We start from the raw sequence: 15,985 nt of genomic DNA on the forward strand, positions 1-15,985 counted from the left end.
GAAGGTTTGGAGCATGCAACCATCCAGTCTTGAAGTGAAATAAATTTCAGAGGACCATAGCAGCTTTAATTCTTCAGGCCAAATAAATCTCCAGAGGCTTTTTGGGCCTAGCATCTGGTACCCCTAAATGTCTGCCTGGGTAAACACATTCCAATGCAGAGGAGGCGGTGTAGGCCAAGTTAGATAAAATCTCCCTGCTACACATTTGCACTTTCTTCCAATGACACTAAATATTAATGAGTGGCCTACATTAAATCCACAAGCACCTGACTCTCCCTCCCTTCTCTCCTTCTGCAGGGCAGCTGCCCAGGCACATCACTGCAGAAACCATCATCTTTACTAGCAGGAACCCATCCTCCCCTCCTTCCCTCTGCCATCCCCTCCCCCCCCACCGCCAACTGGGGACTCGCCAGAAGGCAAAGGGAGGCTAGTGCAGCTGAGCAGGAAGAGAGCAGCACCAGCTGTGCATTCATTTCCAGAGGTTTCAATTCTAGCCAGCCTTGCTATTCTTCCTTTCAACAGAGGCAGTGAAATTATAAAGTATTAACATTGAGGAGAAGGGATAGGACAGGCAAAAAAGAGAAATAGGACGTACCTGTGTCTGCGGGCCAATCATGTCTTCTTTGAAGAACCAGTGCAAATATTAAATTCCTCACCCTTCAACCAAAAAAAGTTGCCATCTGATTGGGCAAAAAGTCATGAGCTGGCCAGTTTTTTGCCCATTCCTTTCCTACAAAGGAAACAAAAAGCAAAAGGAACAAAAAAAGTTATTTATGTATTCCACCCTATCTCAACCTGTTTTAGTTTTAGTTATATACCAAATTAGGAGAATCAATAGCTTGTGTTTCCAGCCTGCAGAATATATTGGGTGGCCTACCTAGATTTCACCCAGGACAACCCCAGTAGCTAGACAGAGTTCTAAACTTGCAAGAAAATCCAACTGGTAGGTTATCCTTGGATGTAGAATAAACTCTTCCCCAACAACTTATCTGCCTTCAATAATTCTTAAAATTATTACTTGACTTTCTGGGCAACTAATAAAATATACATAAAACACATTAAAAGCCACACCATAACAACAATAAAATTTACACATACAATAGATTGAAGATTTTAGCTCATTTTATATTTTTTTATATTTTTGCCTTGGTCTGCTAAAACCTGCATGCTAATTAGCTAAGTCAAAACTGGCCACTGGTGGGAGCAGTTTTAAATTGGCAAAGGGCTGTTCATTTCCTACTTTACTTTTGGTCCCTCCTGTCTCTCTCCCCCAAACAGCAGGTGTGTCTGGGAAGGGCAGCTCCTGTAATTTTGAAATGAGCTGTGGAGGACAGCTTGCCAAGTGAAGCCTGAGGGAGGCAGACTGTCATCCCACCCCCCACCCCCGACCTATTTCTTTGGCTACTTTATTGGTTGTACACATTTCTGGAGAATTGTATAAATCATCAAAAGGCCTTATGCATCAAGAGTGCCTGCCAAAGGAGTAGAGCAGGGTCAGCTTACCTAAAATGTGTGAGCTATACAATGTGGGGTCCCTCCCTGGATTTGTGACCATAGTAAGAGAGTGACTGAGTGTATGGGAGAGAGAGCGAGTGAAAGAAAGTGAGGAGGAAGGGATGCATGAGTGTAAGTTTCAGGCTTCCATTTCCTCCCCAAATTAGTCGCTTTGTCCCTTTTGTGGGTGTTTAAGGAGAGATGTTCCATGCACCAATTTGATTCTTAAATGTCCCTAACAATATGCCAAACATTGGGCTCCTCCTAGCCCAGCAACCTTGGGAGCCACAAAAGTATCTTCCCATCCAAAGTGCAGGAAAATTCTACTCCTGGCCATGGGAATAGATCCCAAAGGTAATTCATATCTTTGTTTCAAAGAGATGGTTGGCCTCTTCTGGTAGATCTCTTTTATTATACACAATTATACGCAGACACATGAAACATTATTAATATATACTGCCACGAAAAGACCTTTGAGCCTTGCTGCGTGTATGCTCAACCAAATTGAAAAGAAAGATATAGAAACTACTGGACACATAAAAATCTCATTTTTTTGAAGGCCAAAGTAAAAGCAAGTTGCTGCAAACCTCTGTCTCAACTTATCTATCTTGAAATTCCTGCCTTGTCCTTAAGAGATTTTTTCCCACTGGCCAGGGTTTATCTTTAGAAGTAGGGAAAGTAAATTATTCTCTTTGATTCCTTGCCTGTCCTACACACACATCACATCCACACTCTACCCATTTCCCTTTATGCTGTGTTCCATCCAAACAGCCCAAAGTGGTCCTTGATTGATGGCAGTGTTTGCCCGCTAAGCGCACCCTGCGGTCCAATCCTTGCACATTCCCCAATTCCTCCCCAGTCCCTATTCAAAGACCGACTGTGTCTCATGTCAGTCCCCGAGGTGCTATTAATTAAAAATACATCCAATTAAATGGCAGGTGAGGACGTGCCATACGAGCTCCCTCCCCCTCCTGCTACGATTGGCTCATCTGTGCTTCGAATTGAACAAGATGCAGAGAGAGGCTACAGGAGAGCTCTCTGAACCTGTGCCAACATTGGCCATGCCAGTCTGTTCGGGTGGTGCTGTGAGTGTGTTGCTGTGTGTGCATATGCAAAAGAGATGTGGCAGGCTGATTTCCATAGCGAATGGTTGGCATTATTATAGTTTGTCAGCTGCGCCCTGCCCCATTTTTATGCTTGCTTTCTCCCAAATACCAAACGAAACTAGGGGGAAGAAAAGCTTATCTAGTAGAGAGTGAGTTTGCTAAACCAAACAACAGATTCTTTTAAAAATAAGTCTGTGGAGTGGAGGCCTACATGAAAAGTTTTGGCTGTCCATTTTAAAGTGTGACACTAGTTTCAATTTCTCCTTTGCAGTTTGGCCACTGCCTCCCAAGCTTCTTTTTCTGCCTGTTTTAGCAGACTTCCTCTTTCTTAGCTTGTGCTGACTTTATTTCAGTTCTGTGTTCTCCCAGGTCACAGAATCCAGTTATAGGAGCTTCACAATCAGTTTGTAGGGACCCAAAGTTGGATTGGGGTTGGGGGGAGCAAGGAAGTCTAAATTATTTTTCAGTCTGGCTTTCATAACAGGAATCAATTCCCCACACTGGTAATATCCCTGACAGATGGGTATTGTGTCACATGCTTAATAACAATAATCGAAATATAGTATAGAAGTGGTGAGACAAGAGACAGGCAAAATATGGAATCTTTGAATACAGATTTAGTCAACAATGCTAATTTTACCCTTCTCGCGGTGGTACAATTACAAAATATCAAACTTCCCCCCCAAAAAACAACTGGTAATGCATTTGTCTCCTGCTAAAGGCAACAATCCAATAGTTATATTTTACTAATGCTGAAGTAAGGGAAAATATATGGAACCAAATGAATATTTCAACAAGTTAGTTCTACTTCAGTATCAATCATCTTGACACATAATGATATAAACATTTTTCATGGGCTCTTTCTAAGATCTGATTCATAGTTATATATCAGCAGGTAGCATGACAACTAATTCTATGGTCCAGTCCATACTTTTCTCAAAGGAAGGACTGAATATATAGTGGGATTTATTTCATTTATTCATATTTAAAGTAATATAATCCATAAATTCTACAAATATTTTCCTTGGTCGTGGATAAGCACAGATTCACTGGTATTGATCAATTATATATTGAAACTAAATTTTGTTGGACTGAGCTGGAAATGAAGTTTTTAAATGCCATTCAAGGATAGCTAGAAGTATGACTCTTAACTGCAATATCTAAAAATGACCAAATTTCAATCAAACACGAAGCTGGTATTTTACATTTCAAAAGTTGAGATAGTAACACTGAAAAAAGATTCTTGGGCTGAAAACAACAAAAGTATTACTTGTGAAAGTAATATTGAATGGAGTGTGGAGCAACACAGAACAAATAAGAAAAATCTTGCAATGGCCAAGAAATGGGGTAGTTGACTCATTTTAGTTTTGGAATCTGCTGTATTTCTTGCCGACTTCACATTCCTGCTAATTGGAGATTTTAATCTTCAGCGACTTTCTGCTCAGGGGTGCTGACAGGATCACCAGCTGTGCAGCTATTCCAGCAGCAGCGGCTTTTTAATCAAGCCATCTTGGCAGGGAAGGTGGGATAGTGGAATTGGGGAAAGGGAGGGTGAGATTAAGAGGATGAGGAAGGTGAGAGCTTGATGTTTCCCCCCTCCCCCCTCCAAGGACAAAGCTAATATGTGGAGGGAAAGAGAGAGAAACTGATTTTCCCCTGCAGAAACTAAGAGTAAGTCTTGGCAGGATCCCAAGACATGAGTTTATGCAGACTGCAGTTTCCCATCCGCCATATATTAAAAGAGTAAATTTTTAAATTATATCAAGGAGCAAAGAAGGAACACTCCAGACCTCTTTTTTGTAGCAATCTTTAGCTATTATTTTAGAAGATAGATAACAATCTTTGGTTAGATATAGTAAGGATAAAGAAATTGATTTTCTGCTCACAATACATTTAAATGAAGCCGCTGGGAGAGATCATCCGTAGCTTCGGGGTGAAATATCATCAATATGCTGATGATACCCAGCTATTCATCTCCACCCCGAACCAACCCAGTGATGCCCTTGATGTGATGTCCCGTTGTCTGGAAGCGGTACAGATTTGGATGGGAGAAAACAGGCTTCGACTCAACCCGGCCAAGACTGAGTGGCTGTACATACCGTCATCTCGTTTAGTCCAAGAGGTTCCATCTCTGACTATAGGAGGAGAGATGTTACCTCCCATTGATAAAGCACGCAATCTGGGCGTCCTCCTAGATTCACGACTCAGTTTTGAAGATCACATTGGAACCGTGGCTAGGGGGGCATTTGCCCAGATTCGTCTTATATACCAATTGCGCCCCTTTTTGGACCGAGATGCCCTACGTACAGTCACCCACGCACTCGTTACCTCCCGTATTGATTACTGTAATGCTCTCTACATGGGGCTGCCCTTGAAGACCACCCGGAGGCTTCAGCTGGTGCAGAATGCAGCTGCACGGGTTGTGATGGGAGCTTCCCGATACTCCCATATTACACCCCTCCTGCGTGAGCTGCATTGGCTACCAGTTGCCCTCCGGGTGAGATTTAAGGTGCTGGTACTTACCTTTAAAGCCCTACATGGCTTAGGTCCGGGATACTTGCAGGACCATCTGCTGCCGGGAACAAATTCCCATCGTCCAGTACGCTCACACAGAGAAGGCCTCCTCAGGGTACCGTCAGCTAGGCAATGTCGGCTGGCGACCCCCAGGGGGAGGGCCTTCTCTGTGGGAGCACCAACCCTATGGAATCAGCTCCCCCCTGAGCTTCGGATAGCCCAAAACCTCCAATCCTTTCGCCGCGGCCTCAAAACACACCTGTTCCACCAAGCTGACCTAGACTGACAGGCATTTTAATTAATTTATATTTAGTATTTTTAATTCATTTTAAAATTCTCTAATTTTTTATTGCACTGATGTTCTCAATTTTCATTTTATCTTGATTTATGTACTTATTATATGTTTTATTGTGAGCCGCCCTGAGTCCTTCAGGAGATAGGGCGGGATATAAATCCCATCAATAAATAAATAATAAATAAATAAATAAATATCTTCCCCTTCTTTCCCTCACAGCCATGATTCAAGCACTGAGGAGACACCTCAAGTATTTATATTGGAGTAGAGGATACACGCGTCAGCTCCAAGATTTGACACTAAGCCAATACTCCCTATGACTCATGAATAACTCTTATGTATTACTCTATTTGATCCATGGGCATTTAATGTCCCTCTAATCTGTAACTCATACAACATGGGGCCTAAAGTTCATCAAATAGTTTGACAGAGAACAACATCCTTGATTTCCTCAGATTGCCTAATAAGCATTTTTGGTCTTCTGCAGATGGAGATCTTTTCCTAGCTGTCAAGTCTTATCATTGTCATGGCAGATTTTTCTTCTAAAATTTGCCCTTTTACGGGAAAAAATATCAGCTAGGGCAAGCATCTATAATACACAGCTTGGTGGCTGCAGGCCTTCTATTCAGTCCCTGCCACAAAGCCTTGGCGAAATCTGACATCCCCAACAATAACTACAGCTGAATTGCTTTTATTCAAGAGAATAATTGTTTTATTTAAGAGGTTAAATGGAGAAAATGACATAGAGAATTATCCTATGAAAGATATTTATTTTTTAACAAAACTATAATGAAATTAAATCCAATGCTTTTATTTTGCCCCAACCCCAATTTTTAGAATGTTAAAAAAGCCTGAAAAGATTTGCAGAGCCCATTTAGGAATTCTTCAGAAAGATAAAAGAAAGTACAGTACTCCCCCACCCCCGCAAAAGTGTGCGCATATTTGCATATGCTAATTTATATGCATAAATGCCAAATTCAAAACAATTTTGATAATCTAAATCATTTTATATCTTTTGGCAAAATAACAGTATGATGACTAGGAGGTCTCTGCACCAGCTCAGTCTGCTGATCTGGAGGGAAGAGCTCTTAGGACTCCTTATTTTTAAAGTAGATAAGAATAGATAGTTTATACCCTTATATCTTCACTACCTATTTTGGCAATCATTGTGTTTATTGTGTAGAGCAGTGTGGTGGCCTAGTGGGAAAGACAATGCCTTCCACTTGGAAGGTTAAGAATTCAATATTAGGTAGTGGCAGATGTTTCTCTTCTGGGGCACAAAGAAAAAATATCTGCTGAGAACTCCGCATGGCATCAAGGAGGGCCTCTGCCCAATAAATGCTTAGCTTCATCCAGTCACCTTGACTGTACCCCAAATTAAGGGATTACAGGATCGTAAAAAGGGAGTTTGGGTTATTTATTGTGTGTGCTGAAGCCAACAGACCTCATATTCTGTTCTGAAGAAGGTGGAAACTGTTTGCATTAGTTTCTATGATACTCATATCATTTTTATTAATTTTTTAATTTAACTAATTCATATGGCTGCCCATCTTGCAAATATAACTCTAGGCAGTTAGCAGAGACATAAACAATAAAAACAATGATGATAAATGCTGATAAAGAATGAAAATCTACTGAAGTCACTGAGGGTAATCCCAAGTAATGTAGTCAACAAAAACCTCCGTGGGTTATCTACCCTTCTGACTATCAGGCACACTAGGTCCCATTAGATGACATTCTTTTAAATGAAGGGATCCAGACCTGTTGGACCTGGAAGGATAGGCAGAAACAATCCAAGAGAGGTGGTCTTGAAAATAACCAATCCCATGAGATGAAGGTCTTTTTCAGTGACAAATAACATCTTCAATTCCACCCAGAAGCATAAAGGGAACATAAGTGCAGCAAAGACAGCAGAGATTCTAATTCAGCACTGTAACTATGATACCAAACTGGCTCTTTTTTATTTTAAGTTGTGATCCTCTACGCAGAAGTAAGTCCAATTTTGAGTATTGTATTTGAGATACAGTTTTGAGTATCTTAAACCTCATTCTTAATCTTCACCAAAGCCCAAACACTAGCCCAGACAAGGAGAGCACCTTTGGCTAACCAAATATTGTTAAACTGTAGTTATAAGAATGGTTCAGCGATGGTTATGTTGAGTGAAGCTGCTATGAACTGTAGTTGTTATACTAGAGAACCCAATGCCTCCTTAATCTATCTTCACAGTAAGGATTCCAATGCTTTTTTTAAAAAAAATGCTTTAATTGCTTTTTTCCATAGCTTTCTCAGCTTTGTGAGATTTTTTCAAAATTAAAATATTTATTTATTTATTTATTTATTTATTTATTTATTTATTTATTAATTATTGGGACTTATATGCCGCCCTATCTCCCGAAGGACTCAGGGCGGCTAACAACAATAACGTACAATAAATACAGAAGTTAAAATAAAAATTAAAATTAAAGGCCCCTGTAGAATAAATAAAAATTAAAATTAAAATAAATTAAAAATTAGAGTTAAAAATTAAAAACATAATTAAAATCCCTGTCAGTCCAGGTCAGCCAGGTGGAAAAGGAGTGTTTTGAGGCCGCAGCAAAAGGACTGGAGATCTGGAGCCATCCGAAGCTCAGGGGGGAGCTGGTTCCATAGGGCTGGCGCTCCCACAGAGAAGGCTTTCCCCCTGGGGGTCGCTAGCCGACATTGTCTAGCTGATGGTACCCTGAGGAAGCCTTCTCTGTGTGAGCGTACTGGGCAATGGGAAGTCGTTCCCGGCAGCAGATGGTCCTGCAAGTATCCTGGGCCTAAGCTATTTCCCAAAGACATACTGTTTGGGCTTTCACTTTAAACTTGTAGAGTTTTCAATATTCTGAAATTTATTCTTTTTGTCCTGTAGAATCTGGGAGAATTATTGTCTGGTGAACATACTGAAAATATTACACCAGAAACAACTCTTTTCCTACATTTTACTAATCTAGGAACTCCTGTTTAAAATTAGTTTAAGTCTATTGTATTGCTAGGATTTTTTATCTTTATATCTGAACTATCACAAAGAATAAGGACAATAAGAATCTTAATATAGATTTAAATGTTGATCAATGTGGCCAATACAGAGAGGAGTGGGGGGCTAGATTGTGCAGCAGAAACAAATATTACAATAGGGGAGATCCATCTGGATACAAAATAGAGGATCAAGGAGCTTTCAACCCAAAAGGATCCTTTTTAGTTCCCATTATAATCCATTTTTCATCTAGTTTCACTCATCCCATCCCCTCTAAATTTCAGGTGTTCATCGTGCTGTGTTTGTTTGTATTTAGGTTTAATTGGATGCAGTTGTAATTGTGATCCTCAAAACAGCAAGGACTATTATTTTAAACCTTGTAGTTCTGCATGAAAAGATCTGGAAGAGGCTGGGCTCAGCAAATATAGGATACTTAGCAGAGAAGCTGCTATGGGTAACGCTTGCCATGTTGACTCACACAGGTACTACACTTACACATTTTGTTGAATATAAGGATATAAATCTTAAGTATGCTTTATTCTGTTTCATTACATTGATCTATTAACTCTCTTGCTCTCAATTTGTTACCATTCCCATTGTCATTTTTAGCTTATAAGCTCTGTAATGGCAAGGACCTGTCTATTTCTGTTTTTGCTTTAGTTAAAAGAGTGTTCACATAGCATTTTAAGCCATAATGTGTTTTGTTTGGCTTGGATTTAGCTGATGTGAACCCAACCCATATGCTGTGAACATGGCACTCTATATAATCAGCTGACATGCAAACATATTGCTCTCCATACACTGGAGAATGTAATTGGAACTGTTATTTGGCCAGTTTGGATTTTCTTTAATGTAAAAATAGGAAAGTGGGAAAGAGATTTTTCTCATGTGCAGCAGAAACTAGGAAAATTTTATCTTTCTTTTTTTCTTTCTCTCTCTCTTTCTCTATTTCCATTTTAGTGAACGAGGAAGAGAGACTTCAGATGCATAATGATTCTCCAAGAATTTTTTTTGTCTCTCTATTCGGACTTCTTTGGCTGTAAAAATCTCTCTTCCTCAAAATGGTAAAAGGAAATGAAATCAAAAGAGAGGGCCATGGAGTTAACAAGCCGTCATGATCCAAAAGTGAGATGCTAGAACTTCCTGTGGAAATGCTTGGAAGTTTTGTTGGCATGAGCTGCCCTCTTGTGTCTAAAAAAAAATGTCAGTTGTCAATTGTTATGAAGAAGAAATCAGCCAATGACCCATCTTTAAAGGTCTGCATCTAGATTTATTGCACAACAATATTTTCTACAGTAGTTTTTGTTGTTGAGTCTTACAAAGAATGCCGATTGGTGACCCCCAGGGGGAGAGCGTTCTCTGTGGGCGCGCCAGACCTTTGGAACCGCTTACCGGTTGAGCTCCGGATGGCCCCCGACCTTCGCTCCTTCCGGCGCGATCTCAAAACATTCTTTTTTGAACAAGCTGGCCTGGTCTGATGGGATGGGGTTGGGTTTTTAAAACCAGTTTTAACTTTAATATGTATTGATTTTATGGGCATGATGTTTAATGGCTTTTTAATTTTTGTATTCGATTTTTATTGTGTATTGCCCTGTTCACCGCCCTGAGTCCTTCGGGAGAAGGGCGGTATAGAAATCAAATTATTAAATTATGAAATTAAATTACCTTTATGTACTTTGATATTCAATTTATACAGCAGTTCTCTTTATCACTTATACTCATTCATTTTTAAAAAATTTTTTTCACTTTCCATCAAAGAAACCATTTTTAAATTAGTAAAAAAATTATAACTAAAACTATTGATAACAAATATTAAAAACAAAGTTAAAACAAAATGATGGCCATTCTAAAACAGCCAGCAGATTTAAGAAACACAACATGACAAAATTTAAATATCTTCTTCAGCTGTATAAGGGGGCAACATTGTATGCAATTGTAAGCAATTACCACTAGCACCACTGCTGGTCCTCAACTCTTAAGGTAAGGACAAAGAGCAAAACCACTAGTGATAAACTGAATATAAATTGGGAAATTATGCCTTTCCAAAGATTGTGCCTCTTCACAATTTGTTACAGCTTTCATCAACTATGATCACAATGCATGATCACACAGTGATATTAAGTTCTTCCATAGAATTCAGAGACTCATGTTCAGATCTACCCTCTATCATGGAAAATCCCCTTGGAGAAGGCAGAATATGGGAAGAAGAGTACGATGCAATCTTAAAGAGGTAGGATAAATGATAAATTTGCTTGTAACCACTGTAAAGAAGATTGGAAGTTGGTTTTTAATATGTTCTTTTTTATTTACTTTCCTTTTTTCATATTTTTCTTTACTGTTTTTTCTATAAATATACACTACATGTTTGTATTTTATTATTGTAAAAATCTTTACTAAAATTATATTTAAAAAGAAAAAAAAACACCCACTGAATTTATGTCTCGGGCTGGGCCACACAATTATGCAATTGTCAAAATGAACCTTTTGGATTTCTGGATTGAAAACCAGAATGTAAATATAACAAATAAAACTACTATAGCTGTGACTAATGGGAGATGGAGTTCAAAGAATACTTGGAAACCTATAAGTTTCACAGTCCTGACTTGCACAAACAGGCAAATCATTTACTCATACAGAGAGCTGAGAATCTGGACTGATAAAGACCACTCGTAGGAACATCACTGGTTCATCAGTTCAGACCTAACTCTAGCTTTCCTACCCATAAATCACTGATTCAAGTGAACCATCTAATGAAGTCATTTTTGGTTCTATGCAAAAAAAATGCACCACTCTTTTAGTAACTTTAATAACTTCAGTGGTGGCAACATTGCCATATAGTCCTCATTTTGTGACCCCCAACTGTGACCAGCAACTTGATTGTTAAGCAAAGCTTTTGCTAAATAAATTCATGATGGTCCTTAGGTATCTTACTTTGGGTTTTCTTTAAAGCTTTAAAGCCTGTGAAGGTCGTAAATGCAAGAATTGGTACTGAAGTTACCGTTTCATCACTGTTCTGACTATGAATGGATGCTAAACAAGGCAGTCATTAAGGAATGACTGTAACCTCACTGTCCAATAACCTCACTCTGTATCCCCTCTATTATATTGACTCCCGAATTGTATTTAGGTCAGGGAGTATAAATTATGGATGTGGTTCTGATCTGACAAAATCTTTAACAAAGCTATGTTAATTTGAGTGCATTTGGGAGATATGTGAGTGGCAGCAGGGAATCCAAAACTGATTTGGATACATTATTTCAACACCCCCATCCCTAAATTACTGTGACTGAAGAGCTCCTGCTGAGCCACTTATTTTGAATAAAAGATAGAATACTCAATGATAAAACTAACTTTCCCCTTTCCTTCCTCTGTCTACACTGTAGCACTCCTTACATAAAAAGCTTGATGAGAACAAATACCATTCCACAGGCATACATAAACTCTCTTTCTCTCATATACGCAAAACACACACATAGGCACATGGGGTTGTCACAGCTGAGATAGCTATTATGGGCTGAACTGGGGGAAAACTGTACATCCTCATCCTTTTTTGCCTTTGATTAGAGTGCCATCTAGTGTCCATCATTAACACTAAAGTCGGAGCAGAAAGTATACAAAGAAGCTTAAGATTCTGTCTATCCACGCATTTGTCAGCCAAATAATTCTGAAAACTAAATAGAATAAGACCTAGTTTAATGTGGGGAGAAAAGCCACACGCACACAGAAAGAATCAGACTACAGCTAAGTTGGTTTTGGCCAGAAGACATGGAGGAAAATATTCCAGAAAAAAATATAGCTCTGGATTAACCATGCTTAGGGCATCAAAGGAAGAGGGACACCAAAGAGCTTTTTCCTTAGCTCTATCATGGCCTTAACTCTTAACATAAATTTTTAATTGTTGAAAATAGAATTATGGTAAATGAAAATCAGTTAAGATTTTTCTTCCTTCCTTCCTTCTTTTCTTCCTCTTCCCTTCCTTTCCCATCCCCTTCTGTCCCCTTGCATTATAGCCCTGCCTTTCTAAGAAAAATGATGGGTGTTAATGGCCATTGAGTAAAGATTAAAAAAAACAAAGCATGCTTTAATTAAAAATACAACTCAAAGACTACAGTTCAACAAGAATGCAGGGATTACAAACATAAAACTTAAAACAAGTACATTCCTATGAGAAATTTCTTCCATCCCTCCAGCCTACCTAGTCTTGTCTAGTCTAGATGTTCAGTCATGGCCCACTGATGGTTTTTTTTTTAGTAACTGGGATGTCTTCCCATGGTCGAACAACCTCTCCATCAAGATATTGTTTGTTCAGAAAACTTAACAGAGTATACAAACCATGCAGTATCGGTAGTTTTTAGAGGTGGTTGGCAATAAGATAATCAGAAAAAGGTCCATCCCATTGTCAACTAAGTGTAATGTTTAATACCGCATTAATATTTTGATTGATTCATAATAATTTATTGCTTTATCCTTTATATTTGGGATGACTATACATATTTAATTTAAAATTATTACAAAGACTTTATACTGTTTATTTAAAAACCCGCCACTCAGCTCAAAATTTCCATTATTAAGCAAGGCAGTTATTAAGTGAGTTATGTCTCATTTTACACACTTTTTTTGCTTCGGTTGTTAATCACTTTAGTTATTAAGTGAATCATGCAGTTATTAAGCGAATCTGGGTTTCCTCATTGACTTTGCTTGTCGGAAGCTGGCTGGGAAGGATACAATTAGTGATCCCATAACCCTAGACAGCACTATTGTCATAAATGCATGCCAGTTGCTAAGCACCTGAATTTTGATCTCATGACTATGAGGATGCTGCAATGGTTGTGTGGAAACCAGTCATAAGTAACTTTTTTCAGTGTTAGTCACTTTGAACAGTCAGTAAACAAACGGTTGTAAATCAAGGTATAGCTGTACTATGAACAATATACTGTGTTTTGTATTTAAAATAGGAATTGAATGTAAGTTTTTGATTTTTAAAACTTATGCTTTTAAAGCTAATATCCGATAGCTTTTAAATACTTATTTTTAAAGTTTATTATATTTGTGGTGTTTGACAGTCTTTGCATGCATGACAAAGTTCTTTTCAAGAATCAATTCTGTTATTATTTGTTAAAACAAATGACAACAAATTATATATTGAATTAGAACCAGTGTCAAATGAATTGCTGAGAGCTAATTTTAGTAATTAATAGTATGTACACATATGCATGTTTATGCATAAACTGTGTGTGTATGTGTGTGTTAGATGTTAGTCAACTACACCTGGAAAAAGCTGTATGGAAGGCAGTGAGAATTATTATTATTTCTCAGAAGTCCATTATTGAATTGCACATGAGCTTCTTCTTTTGTTCAAGTCTACTGTGGACAGTGCACTCAACAAATACCGATCCACTGAGCTTAGCTTGGCATCACATTTAATTTGGTTCTTGGGTGAGGATCAAATTCATCCATCTCCAAGGCTGGTCCTGGATTTAGGCATTCTTTGTAACAAATGGATACAACAGCATTTTTAAAGAACAGAAAGCCAAGATAATAATAAATAACTTTTAACACAACAAGACAACACACCAAAGGGAACAAGACATGGTTTCCCCTTTTTTGCCCTCCTTATTTTTATCTGCATTAGAACCATTTGCAAAGAAAATACAGTACATCAGGAAAAGTCCTGAAATTTTGAATTAGGAACTCAAAAACATACACTGAAATTATATGATAACAAAATTACATTTACAATTACCCAAGCAAAACACTCCTTAGCCTTCTTTTTTTATTGAAAAGTTTTACAATACATTTTTGAATACAAAAAGCCCCCTCCTCCCCCACCCGTCTCCCCAACCCCCCCAACCCTACCCTCCCCGACTTCCCAGAGCTGAATACAGGGTATAATAATACAAACAAGCATAATCTAAAATAAGCTAACAACAATAATAAAACATTAAATTCTATCACACTTTAACTCTCCATAGTCAAAATATTAATAAAATAACTTCTAACTACTTATACGTCATAAAAATCCGCTACTTATTCAAATGCTAAATGATACTTTTTAGTCCCATATTTATTCTGAATATATTCAATCCATCTTCTCCATTCCACAATGTATTTCTGTTGGGATTGATCTCTCAAATACGCTGAAATCTTTGCCATTTCCACCAAGTTAGAAACTTTCAAAGTCCACTCTTCTATAGTCGGCAGTTCTTCCTTCTTCCAATATTGTGCTACTAAAAGTCTCGCTGCCGTAATTAAATTCAACATCAACTTTGTATCTATAACAGTAGTATCTGTAATAATACCCAATAAAAACAATTGCGGAGAAAAGTTTATCCTTTTCTTAAATATCTTTTGCATATTCCACCAAATTTTAATCCAAAAAACTTTAACCTTTTTACAAATCCACCATATATGAAAATACGTTGCATCCTCATAGCCACACCTCCAACATTTGGGCTGGCAGTTCGGATACATACTTGCTAATTTTTTAGGGTCTAGATGCCACCTATAAAACATTTTATAAAAATTCTCTCTTAAGTTTTGGGCCTGTGTAAATTTCACATTTCTAACCCAGATCTTTTCCCAAGTATCCATTGTTATAACCTTGAAAATTCTGGGCCCACTTTATCATGCAATCTTTAACAAGTTCCGTTTCTGAGTCAATTTCTATCAATGTATTATATATCCTTTTAATATGTGCTTGACCTTGATCTCTAATTTGTTTTACCAAATTTTCATCAGTCATCGAAAAGCCAGCTTTCTGGTCCTCTTTCCATCTTGCCTGTAATTGCCCATACTGAAACCAGGTTTGTACAATCTTTTCTTCTTTTAAGATATTATATGGCTTTATTTGCCATACATTCCTTTCTAAACTTAAAATTTCCTTATATGTAGTCTCATCATGTTTAAATCCCACATTTATATTTCTATTGCATGTTTAGGTATTGCCCAAATTGGTATCTTATAATTTAACTTATATCTATACTTTTTCCAAACTCGCAACAGAGCATACCTTAAAATATGTATCTTAAACACATTATCCACCTTCTTATCATACTCTCTTTGTAAAATAACCACCACAACTCTAGGTAGTTTCCTTTGTCTTGCAATCCAGGAATTGACACAAAATATTTTATCTATATCCACCATAATATCTTCTGCTGAGCGCCCCAAAACCTCTTCAAGGGCTTCTGAAACTACTTTTTTCAAATTTTCCTTAGGATCCTCTTTCAAGCCTCTGATTCTCACAGCAAACTCCATCTCGCGGTACTGCACCAATGTTAAATCATCAATCTTATCCATCACAGTTTAAGCATCCATCATTTTGGCATCTAATCTCATATTATTTTGGCTAAGTTCTTCCACTCTCTCATCCAAACGTTCAATACAAACAGCCATGCCTTGAAATGCAAGTAAGATGTCTTCCCTTAATTCTGTGTTCTTCTCCTCCATAAGTTCAGCTAATTGTTGGGATTGCTTTTTCAAAGCCTCTTGCAAAACATCCTGCAAATCTTTTATTGTCAAAGCTGGTGCGGGTGCAGGTGCCGGGGGGGGGCATTAAAGCCTGTAACGAAGATTGCT

General features: G+C 38.1%; 1 protein-coding gene across 1 annotated transcript in view; it reads right to left on the reverse strand.

Annotated features, from left to right (window-relative positions):
• Positions 1–710: 710 nt before the first annotated feature.
• The window catches only part of CDK12 (cyclin dependent kinase 12), a 70,814-nt gene continuing 55,539 nt past the window's right edge, over positions 711–15,985 (reverse strand). Inside the window, exon 15 of the mRNA XM_083379293.1 lies at positions 711–730. The gene's annotated coding sequence lies outside the window, so the exon portion shown is untranslated. The remainder of the gene's footprint in view (positions 731–15,985) is intronic.

This window comes from Vipera ursinii (assembly GCF_947247035.1).
Source record: "Vipera ursinii genome assembly, chromosome: Z".
Taxonomy (NCBI): domain Eukaryota; kingdom Metazoa; phylum Chordata; class Lepidosauria; order Squamata; family Viperidae; genus Vipera; species Vipera ursinii.